Here is a 6,770-nt window from a genome sequence, read left to right on the forward strand (position 1 = left end):
AATGATGTATGTAATCAGGGCGAAGATCATTATGGACCAATAAGTTACGAGCAGCTGTCCCTCCCTCCACTCGTTCCCATTGAGTGACGGTGATGCTCGCGGTGACGCCCTACCCCATGAGTCGCGGTCTGTCTCCGGTAGTCCTATACTGTACAGGACTCTTAGTCTCCGGGTGCGCAGAGGGGAGGTGAGGGGGGGTGGGCGGTAGCACCATCACCATTAGCCAGGGGTGTCCCGAGCGAGGCCCAGTGGCCCAGTGGGCCCTGGCCCTGCAGCGAGCCAGCTCGTGCAAGCTTTTGGCCCTCGCCTGTGAGTTGCCCGGGGCTGGCCCAGCCATCCGTGGGAAAGGAGTCGTACCGTGTTTGTAATTTGCTGCCCCCCCCCCCTTTTCCCACCCCTCCTCTACCTCCTCCTGCTTCCTCCCGCAAGTCCTCCACCCCTTGCGCCCTCCCCGTCGATGTATCTTTCCCCACATCTCTTTTTTCCAGGCGGGAATCGATTGTATATACTCCTTCGTGATTTTACAATTTCCCTGTATTCGCCCTTCCCGTCTTCTTTTTTCCTCTTTTCCTGCTGGTCCGCGATTGGCTGGCGCGCGGGAGCGTGTGTGTGCGTGTGTGCGTGATGCAGCGGGGCCCAGGACAGCCCTGCGCCGCGCGTCGCGGTCGCTAACCGGAAGCGCTCCATCAGGGCGGGGCGGGGTGGGGCGGCCGTCGGGGCGGGGCGTGCCGGCGCGGGCTTGCGGGCGCACCGCGCGGGCCGCATGTTTGACAAAGAAATGAAGAGGGAGGGAGAAACAGTACCCACCCCCCGGGCGAGTGACGGAGAGCGTGCAGGGGACACGTGTTGCTGGTACGCCCTTCAGGGCCGGCCAAGGACGTGCCCTGTGCCTGTGCCCGCCGCCGGCCGGGCCGGTTGACCGCCCTTTTCGTCTCCTGGACTCGGCGCGCTGTACAAAAGACACTTCAATAAATCAGATTGGAGAAAATTTGCAGTTCAAAGAGAGAAACGACGGTCCACAAGTCCAGAGCAGGGCCGCAGGCCGGTCGTTGAACCTTTCGCGGTCGCTGCCACTCCCGACCCCCTCAAGTTCGTTTCATTTGAACAACATTTACATCGTTACCCGCCCCACGCAGTTTCTTTTCGCCACGTCGCGGTCCTGCCGGCCACTCTGTCCGCCCGCCGCCTCTGCTGAGACGGACGGACGGAACGGCTTGAGGCGGTCGTCTCATGCCGCAGCCCAGCGGCGATTAGTTTCAATTGCTGGAATGGCCGCGGCCGCCGCTGCTCTGCGCGGGGTGGGGTGGGGCGGGGCGGGGCGGCCGACAGAGAGATGGCCTCATGTCGCTGCAGTTTGTCTCGCCGAATTAATGCACAGCACACAGCCCGCGCCACTACTTGACCAAGGGAGCAGCAGCGACGCCGCGAGTGCGAATCAGGCTGCAGCGGCAGGGGCAGCTGCAGCTGTGGCGAGCACTAGCGGCCAGCTGCAGCAGCTGCAGCGGCGGCAGCTGCACGTGCGAACAAGGCGAGGAGCAAATGAATGGACGGTGGCGGGTGCAAGTGGACGGGACGCGCGCCAAACGGCACGACGCATACCGAACTTGCAATTAGGCGTCGCTATGCGGCGTTTGTTCCGCACCTTTCTTTTCTTTTTGGCGTTATTATTTTCATGAGCTGATAATGACGACTTTCCTGCTTGTTTTTGGTCTCCGACTCGCACCACCACCACCACCCGTATGGCCTGTTAAAGCATAATTTTGTCATATTTTCGTCATTAATGATATGACAAACCAATCACAAACCAACCACCATTAAAACTCAAAATAACGACGAAATAAATGACGAAATAAATTCGTGTGAGTCTATTCGGCTTTGTCGTTATGACGTGTTTGTTTCGTCATTTATTTGTGCTGAAATCGGTCAATTTCACGACAAATTAATGACGAATTAATCTCGAAACAATGACAAGATTTCAAGCGGCACGAAAAAACGATTCCCGCTTCTCGCCTGGAGGTGGAATCGAACCACGAACTTCACCCACCGCAGGCCGGCACAGTATCCACCAGGCCACGGAGGAGACGTGCGGTAGGCAAGGTCGCCAGACCAGCCGTTGTTCTAGAGCGGCGAGTGGCGGCAGCAGCACGGGTGCGACGAGCTGCACCTCTGTGCTCGGAGCGACCTCATCTCTCACGTCTCCTCCGTGGCCTGGTGGATACAGTGCCGGCCTGCGGTGGGTGAAGTTCGTGGTTCGATTCCACCTCCAGGCGAGAAGCGCGAATCGTTTTTTCGTGCCGCTTGAAGTCTTGTCATTGTTTCGAGATTAATTCGTCATTAATTTGTCGTGAAATTGACCGATTTCAGCACAAATAAATGACGAAACAAACACGTCATAACGACAAAGCCGAATAGACTCACACGAATTTATTTCGTCATTTATTTCGTCGTTATTTTGAGTTTTAATGGTGATTGGTTTGTCATATCATAAATGACGAAAATATGACAAAATTATGCTTTAACAGGCCATACGGGCACCACCACCGCTCTGACGTGTCACACCCCACACTCGGCTGCTATGCTCTTCTGCTCTCGGCTCGGCTACTTTGAAGTAATCAGCTCCACGAGACGGGGGGAGGGGGGGGGTATAGTTTTATCATGGCAATAAAGGGAGAGCGCTTCGCCTGCTCGTGTAGTAGTTGTAGTAGTATGACTGATATGTTTTCGCGCGCTGTGTGTTTGGAAGGGGGGGAGGGGCTAGCTGGCTGGGGCCCGCCCTGCTGCCCTCCCTGCCGCGGCCGCGCGCACGGTGCAGGGTCCCCCCGGCCCGGCCCGCGGGCCCGCGGCGCGGCCCAGCCCAGCCCGGCAGCCAGTCGCTTCCTAACCAGCGTTCGCTGCGTCACGCCCGTCGCCGACCCGCTCCCGCCGCGCGACCCGCGAGACCCCCGGCCGTGGTGGTGTTGTGCACTTGAGTCGTGCACTTGTGTTGTGCACTTGAGTCGTGCACTTGTGTTGTGCACTTGTGTTTGCCCTCGACGGGAGATCTCCTCCCTCCCACCGCCGCCCTTCGCCTAGTGGATTACTTCGCGCCGGGAGCGGCGTCCGCGACAGTCGGGAGGAGGTACGCGTCTCATCTTTTCTTCTCTGATTTTGGCGCCGGAGTTCCCCCATTTATCGTTCCTTGCGGAACTCCTCTCTTCTCTTGTCGTGGCCGCGACTGGTTTGACGCCCCCGGCCCGCCCGCCGCCGCCGCCTTCGACGCGGTCCTGTGCAATGACACAATTTCGCTGCCGCGGCGGCCCGGCCCGGTCGGTGACCACGTGGACTGGCCGTGCCCCTGAGGAGGGGGGCTGGACGCGAAGGTGTCGCGCAATGGTGGGGCGGGGCGCTCTGGTCGAGGCCCCCCGCCCGCTGCTGCCGGTTAAATATTGACGTCTGGTGCCCCAAGGGCCGCCGCTGCGGGCGTCCCTGCTTGGAATTGAAACACACCACGGAGATTGAATATGCTCTCTTTTAAATATGATGGTCCCAGAGCTGTTCAAAAACGCGCCGGTCAGCTCGGTCGGTCAGATACGGCGATTTTGCACAGCTCTGGATGGTCGGTCCCTTCGGGTGGAGCTGGGCGGGCGGCGTTTCTTTGGCGACAGCTGCTCCGTCTTTGAGGGCGAGAGACAGTATTAGATCGCCGATCCTAACCCAACATAGCGGCCGGCCTGTGCCTCCCCTGGCTGCGGAGCTGAGCCCCTCTGTCCCTCACCTTCACCCGCCTTTGGTATCCTAAGCGGATTGTCGCTGTAAAATGTCGCGGAGAGGTCGAGACATTCTCATTCGCCCACTCTATCAAAACATACTTGCTCAGGGAAAATGTTGCTTATTGTCACAAATTAAAAAAACAAAAAAAAAAAAAAACTCGCACTCTAATTAAAAAAATACACTGCCACGAAGCCATGTCATCATTAAACCGTTTGTTGTGGAAAATGCCGTAGTTTTACAGATATGTTTTTGACAGTTGGCTCGCCACGCGAAACATTCCATCACCCTCCACCCTCTGTGGTCAACGAAGAGTGTGCTCTGGACCATTCCGTGTTTGTTAGGCTTTTGTTTGTCAAATTCGTCTGCCTCTCTACCCAAACGCCCCAATCGCGCGCTCTCTCTCTCTTCTCTAGCTCCCTTTTTCTGTCAACTCTCGGGCTCCCTCTCGCTCTGCACTCCCCCCTCTCTCGCTGGAAGCAGTCGTCGCTCCTGCTGGACCAGCCACCGCAGCCTCTCTGGTTCACGCGATGCGGCGCCCGCGCGGGTTTTTCTTCTTCTTCTTTATTTGCATACCTGTTGGGCTGCGCTGCGTGGCCGGGCCGGGCCCCTGTGTGCATGCCGCTCGCGGCCGCGGGGTTGTGGACGAGTACCCTGTCGAAATAGTGTATCGCCCGGGCGCCTGGCCCGCGGCCCTCGCGGGGATGACATCCGGTTTGGCCATTAGGCCGTCTGATCGGCCTGCTCTGCCCTGGCCGCGCAGAGGCCCGAGGGGCCCGGTTAGCGGAAGATATTAACAAGAGGATGTTTGCGGACACGTCCGGAACCCCTATGCGGCGGGCCTAGGGCTCCCGCCACCCCCGAGGGTATGGCGACTGCCCGCGCACACCGCTGCCCGCGCACACCGCTGCCCGCGCACACCGCTGCCCGCCACCCTCGTCGTTCGCTCCCTTTTCGCTCCTATCTCCACACAATATAATCTCTTGTGTATACATTTTTTTCTGAGCGCCTATTCTAATCGTACTTTTGTCCGCCCCCCTGTGTGGCGCGAGGCTCTCGGCCCGGCAACATCTCCGGGGGGCTGTTCACGGTGCCCTCTCCGCCCTGCCCTTGCCCTTGCCGAGGGGGGTCCTACTCCAAAAAAAAAAGTGTACAGAGTACTCCGTATTACACTGTATTACGCGGTATTACGCCGGTGTTACATGTAAAAAACTACAATTTTAACGCATTTTGATTTTTCCGGTATTACATTGTGCGTAATACCGTGTAATACCCAGGTCAGGTTTACAGGCTATACACAAGGTGAAACCCCCTCGGCCCTTGCCCTGCCTCTTGTGCGCGCCCCCGCGTCCCTATAGCGCTAATCTCTCCGCTTTTGTGTTCCCTTTGCCCGCTCCCGCTGCTATACGCCCCCTTGCGCGTCTTGTCCGGCCGCTTTGGTAGCGGAAACCTTTTTCTTTTCCCACCCCTCGGGCTCGCCTCGCCAGCTCCACCGCTGGGCCGCTGGAGCGCCCCGTGGAGCCGCGGCCCTCCCTCCCCGGCCCGCCCGGCACGCGCCCGCGGCGGCTGGCCTACCCCGCCCCTGCCCTGTGCGGTGCGCCTGCTCTACCTCGCGCTGCCTTTGTCGTGCGCACGAGGAAAACTGGTCGGGGTGGACCACTTGAATATTCCATGTACACACTGAAAAATATTCCAAAATATTCTAGATATTGAAAAAAAAAGAAAGCTGCTCACTTTAACTGACGAACTTTACGCGGCTTTAACGTGCGAACTTTACGCTTTAACTGGCGAACTTTACGAGAGTACAAGCTGACGATAACTGCGTATTATCTGCTAAAAATCAAAACTGTCCAGGTTTTCCTGGGTTTTCCAGAAATATTTCATATGTGCACCAAAAATTTCAGTGGTCGACCCCTCGACTGGTCGCCGCCTTGACGAGATGCTCAGGCAAATTTAGTGTGATAACAACGAAGGCCTTTCTTTTTAGCATCCCCCCTCTCTCTGACGGCTTGGTCTCCTCTGTCGAACAAGACAGACTGCTTGTCGAGTTCGGCTCCCATTTTTGCTCTTGCTCCGATCGGCGTCCCGGCTCGCGGACGCGGGGCAATCGGGACAGATAAAAGAGAAAGTGGGTGTGGGGGACGCTGCGGTGTGTTTGGTGTCCGCGGGTCGGCGATGACGGCGCCGATTCCAATAACCTCCTGCCCTGCCCTGCCCCCCACCCGATGTCGTCCTTTTGCTTCTGCCGGCCCTTGATGACCGTCTTTGTGTTGCTCCCGCAGGTCTCCCTATGTACCCCGCCTGACGCGTCGCCTCTGATCGCCCGGATCGGCTCGGGTCGTCGCACTCGGCCCCCCCACAGCCGTCGACGCGGATCCGCATTGGACTCCCACGGTAAGCAGCCGGGTCCTTTTTGCACCGCCTGCTTCTCTATGAGACTCGCTTTAATCTCCACCTCCTCTATCGCTGTTGGCACGCCACCCATTAGGACGCTCTGCCTTGCCTAGGATCGTTAGGTCCTTTGTAAGGAAAATGAGAGAGCTTGGTCTATCATAATTATTCTGCTCTTTGCTTACAATTTCATGCACAAATGGTTTGCGAACACATTAAAAAACCATTACAGCCGTTATTGTATTTGAAACGTGCACGAGGCACGTGTCTCGCAAACGCAGCTCTTTCTATGTGTGACACATGTGTTGAAGCGCCGGGCATACAATTGGTGGAGGAGGAGCTGTGCGTGCATATTTTGACGCACACACAGCACCGCGGGCGTATCGTCGTGTGAGCCGCCGCTGTGTGTTCGCTCTCTATTTTTACACCCTCTCGAGAGATGCAAGTGGCCCCCGCCCCCTTTACCCCTGAAGTGGTCTGCAAGGTCAATCACCTTCACTTTCGCGCGTATTTGCGGCTCTTGCATTGCGTCACGGGGCGTCATAGACTGAGGGGGGTTTAGAGTGCGGTGAGGGAGAGAAGGGGGGGGGGCTGCATGTGGGGAAGCTATATTTAAATGGCGAGCTGTATCG

General features: G+C 57.6%; 2 protein-coding genes across 2 annotated transcripts in view; both read left to right on the top strand.

Annotated features, from left to right (window-relative positions):
• The window catches only part of LOC113202153 (transcription factor CP2), a gene marked incomplete in the record, with an annotated part of 47,190 nt that overhangs the window by 3,584 nt on the left and 36,836 nt on the right, over positions 1 to 6,770 (top strand). The window contains 1 exon segment of the mRNA XM_052268597.1: positions 6,125 to 6,141.
• LOC113202145 (probable inactive tRNA-specific adenosine deaminase-like protein 3) overlaps positions 2,834 to 6,770 on the top strand; it is a 9,683-nt gene continuing 5,746 nt past the window's right edge. The window contains exon 1 of the mRNA XM_026416239.2: positions 2,834 to 3,118. The gene's annotated coding sequence lies outside the window, so the exon portion shown is untranslated. The remainder of the gene's footprint in view (positions 3,119 to 6,770) is intronic.

This window comes from Frankliniella occidentalis, unplaced genomic scaffold (genome assembly GCF_000697945.3).
Source record: "Frankliniella occidentalis isolate FOCC.00 unplaced genomic scaffold, Focc_3.1 Scaffold4, whole genome shotgun sequence".
Lineage (NCBI taxonomy): Eukaryota > Metazoa > Arthropoda > Insecta > Thysanoptera > Thripidae > Frankliniella > Frankliniella occidentalis.